We start from the raw sequence: 5,000 nt of genomic DNA on the forward strand, positions 1-5,000 counted from the left end.
TTAGAACTATTCTCATTTTCATTTATCATCATCATTATCATTAGTATTGCTACAACTATCATCATTATTTCATAATCTTTAGTGGCAGTAATGATAGCAATAGTAGTAGTAGTAGTAGTGGTAATAGTAATAGTAGTCACAATAATCATAGTATGAGTATTATGAATATTATCAATATTATAACTACCATATTCCTAGTATTCATCATTATATCTATATATCTTTTTATTGTAGCATTATCATTACCATAATGATTATTGTCATTTCTATTATCTCCATCATTAATACTTTCTTTAGCATCAGCAACGTTATTACCAATATCACAATATTATTACTTCACTATCATCACCATGACAATTATGTCCATACCTCATTATTACATCTATCCATCCCGAATTTATTCATAATTATCCTTAGTGTTTTTATCACTATTTATTACTATCAATAATTAAACATTATCATTATCGAACTTCCAAGCAGTTTATGGATACCCTCTCAGAACATTTCTTAGGGAGTCTAATGATAAAGACCATATCATAACCATTATATTCATCACCTTATTATTATATCTATCCATTCCAAATGTATTCATAATTATCCTAAGTATCAGTTATCACTATCAACCATTAAGCACTATCATTATCGAACTTCTAAGCAGTTTATGGATACCCTCTCAGAACATTTCTCAGGGAGTCTAATGATAAAGACCATATCATAACCATTATATTCACACCTCATTATTATATCTATCCATTCCAAATGTATTCATAATTATCCTAAGTGTTTTTATCACTATTTATTACTATCAATAATTAAACATTATCATTATCGAACTTCCAAGGAGTTTATGGATACCCGCTCACAACATTCCTTTCTTAGGGAGTCTAATGATAAAGACCATATCACAACCATTATATTCATACCTTATTAATATATCTATCCATTCCAAATGTATTGATAAATATCCTAAGTATCAGTTATCACTATCAACCATTAAGCATTATTATTATCGAACTTCCAAGCAGTTTATGGATACCCTCTCAGCACATTCCTTTCTTAGGGAGTCTAATGATAAAGACCATATCATAACCATTATATTCATACCTTATTATTATATCTGTCAATTCCAAATGTATTCATAATTATCCTGTGTTTTTATCACTATTTATTACTGTCAATAATTAATCATTATCATTATCGAACTTCCAAGCAGTTTATGGATACTCTCTCACAACATTTCTCAGGGAGTCTAATGATAAAGACCATATCACAACCATTATATTCATACTCTATTATTATATCTATCCATTCCAAATGTATTCATAATCATCCTAAGTGTTTTTATCACTATTCATTACTATCAATAATTAAACATTATCATTATCGAACTTCCAAGCAGTTTATGGATACCCTCTCAGAACATTTCTTTCTCAGGGAGTCTAATGATAAAGACCATATCACAACCATTATATTCATACCTTATTATTATATCTATCCATTCCAAATGTATTCATAATTATCCTGTGTTTTTATCACTATTTATTACTATCAGTAATTAAACATTATCATTATCGAACTTCCAAGCAGTTTATGGATACCCTCTCAGAACCTTTCTTAGGGAGTCTAATGATAAAGACCATATCACAACCATTATATTCATACCTTATCATTATATCTATCCATTCCAAATGTATTGATAAATATCCTAAGTATCAGCCATCACTATTAACCATTAAGCATTATCATTATCGAACTTCCAAGCAGTTTATGGATACCCTCTCAGCACATTTCTTTCTTAGGGAGTCTGATGATAAAGGCCATATCACATCTCCCTTGGAAGTTTCGAAGGAGGAAACCTGGGAATATCTTCAACTGCGGAGTACGGAAAGTTTAGATGAGTTTCGATAATGTTTCCTAATATTGTAAATTACACAAGAGGAGTGGGTGGAAGACCTAGCATACGAATTACGTAAACTTTGAGTGGTTAATGCAGCATAGTTTAGGGTAAAAGTTTTTTTTTTCTTAGTTCGGGCTGTGTTGGTAATTGGCACAAGGAGGAAGATCCAACAGAAATCATGTTGGAGTTTTATATAATCGTATTTTGAATTATCGTTTATGTCTGTTGTTCTGTATGCGGGTGTGGTTTGGGATAAATAAATAAAATAAAATAAATAAATAAATAAATTAACAATAAAAGGACTGATAATCATATATTTTCAGACGTTTTCAAATTAAGAACCTCTGGGTGTCAATATAGAAAATATAATGTCTTAATAAAAAGGAGAAGGGGAGGCTATTTTACAAGCTATAGAACTTAGAATTGTGAATGTGGTAGAGGCTATAAAAAATATATGATGAATATTTACTAAATTACAATAAAAACATTGAACATCACCCGAAAAAAAAGCAGAAAAAGAAAGAAAGAAAAAAATCGGGAAAGTAAAGAAATAAACTTATCTTACTCGTGTACTTTAGTGAAAGAAAAAACTTGTCTGTATTCTAAAATTCCTTATTTTTTTATCACTTACAAATTAACCTCAATTTCTAAAATATCAAGATAGACAGTCCAAATCTCTCTCTTCCACACAATGCGGTGATGATTAGCCAATCTCCGCTCCGCCGTTAAAGCGTCTGGCAATCACTGAAAGCCCAATCAAATACCAATTAATCGGACTTCCACTGACATCACTTTAATATCCGAATATCTCAAGCGGGCCGATTCAACGAGGCTTTGGAACGTCGACATTTAGGTAGAGGTCGAATGGCAGGCAGGGGCTTGGCGTGGCTTGGGTTGGAGGGAATATTAAGGGTTCATATATATATATGTATATATATATATATATATATATATATATATATATATATATATATATATATATTTTTTTTTTTTTTTTTTTTTTTTTTTTTTTTCTCTTTTTTCTTTTCCTCTTCTTCTTTCTTTTTTCTTTTTTTCTTTTTCTTTTTTCCTTTTCTTTTCTTTTCTTTTGTGTGTGTTTGTGTGTGTGTGTGTGTGTGTGTGCGTGTGCGTGTGCGTGTGCGTGTGCGTGTGTGTGTGTGTGTGTGTGTGTGTGTGTGTGTGTGTGTGTGTGTGTGTGTTTGTGTGTGTGTGTGTGGTTGCATAAAAACATACGCATGCACGCACACACACACATATATATACATAGGCATATACTTGAACACACACACACAGTATGAGTGTATGTGTGCTTGCGTAAAGAAGTCAAGTTTCATTATTCCCATTCTCAGCAAACCCGTTTTCTATTGCGTCTCACACTGACGAATAATCCCTTCATCTCATTCTGGATCCGGGTGCTGATCCGGTTCACTACAAATATCTAACTTCCTTGTCAATCAACCAAATCTCGTCATTATTTTCTCGGTTATAGACAAATTAGTGCTGGCGGAAATATGAAAATCCTTTATAGTATTAATAATTATAGTAACGGCAATAACAAAGCTATAATGACACTGATATTGCTCATGATAAGAGGTAAGGTAAGGATAGTGACAAAAAAAATATGATGATGAGGATGATAATGATAATGACAAAAATAATAACAATGATAATAATAATAATAATGATAATGTAAATACGGATAATAATGATGAAAAGAATAATGATGATGATAATGATAAAAATGATAAAAAGAATAATGATGATGATGAAAGGATGATAGTGATAATGATGATAACAGTGATAATGATAATGATGATGATCCTAATGATATTAACAATATTAATGATATAATAATTATAAAAATAATGATAATAATACTACACATAATACCAACAACAACAACAATAATAAAAATAATGAAGAAAATGATAATAATGTTAATGACAGTGATAATAATATTAATTATAGTAATGGCATCAATAACAACAATCATCATAATAACAGCAATAAGAGTACTGGCGGCAGTTATTATGCCATTAAATAAGACAGCAATGCCATTAGTTCCAATAATGACAACAAAAACATTTTAATTCCACGCATTCAGTTAAAGTCAATATTTCCTCCAAATAAATTAAATCATCATCAATCACCAAACACCTTATATTATCGTTAATAGTTACCCATCAATTGCAGAGAAAACATAGGAATCAATTACCCAGTTTAATTACCTTTCCTTTGATTATGGGACAGATTCACATTGATTTTCCAGAGCAGACTGCATACATAATATCTATTCCGAGACCCGCGCCATGATCCTTTGTAACGGTCCCTATGGTTGGTCATTTGTAAGCCTGTCTGTGATTGGTCGAGGCGTGTGTGTTTACCTTTGTGTGGTGACAATGGCGGGCAGTGATTGATTCAGACTCGAGGGAAGCGCCCGTCTCATTATGTGCGGATACGAGAGGATGTGGATACGTATATAGGGATTTGCGTAATGTAGATTAACGTAACGTAGAGTAATGGATTAGAGTAATGTTATAAATCAATATGGATTTGCGTGGTGTTACAAATAAACATGGATTTGGGTTATGTTATAAATATACGTGGATTTAATAATGATAATAACATTAATGAAAACAATAATGATAATGTTATTACATCACTGATATTACTAATCAAAATGAAAGTAATTTTGATAGAAAATTTCAAAATGATAATAATGATAATGATGATAATAATAATGATAATAATAATGATAAAATTTATGATGATAATAATATTGATAATGTTATAAAGGCATATGGATTTGTGTCATGTTATATAGGTAGTTATAAATACATATGAGTGTATTTATGGACATCATAAAAATATAAGTAGGCCTAATCTACACTACACACTTACGCATAGCCTACAGAAAGCCTAAATTTAAACAAAAAGACACAGAGATACATAGACGACTCTGGTAGAAGAACAAACAAACAAACAAACACTGCAAACCCGATCCAATCAGCTAATTAAAAGATACACAATCGACCAGTTTACTAATTAATATTCATACATACGGACATGCATATTCATAGATATTAATGCATATCTGTCTTTC

At 30.8% G+C, this 5,000-nt stretch overlaps 1 protein-coding gene across 3 annotated transcripts in view; it reads left to right on the plus strand.

Annotated features, from left to right (window-relative positions):
- Window positions 1–5,000, plus strand: part of Dh31-R (Diuretic hormone 31 Receptor) — a 146,998-nt gene that overhangs the window by 117,478 nt on the left and 24,520 nt on the right. The window lies entirely within an intron of this gene.

Source organism: Penaeus vannamei, chromosome 29 (assembly GCF_042767895.1).
Source record: "Penaeus vannamei isolate JL-2024 chromosome 29, ASM4276789v1, whole genome shotgun sequence".
NCBI classification, from domain to species: Eukaryota; Metazoa; Arthropoda; class Malacostraca; order Decapoda; family Penaeidae; genus Penaeus; species Penaeus vannamei.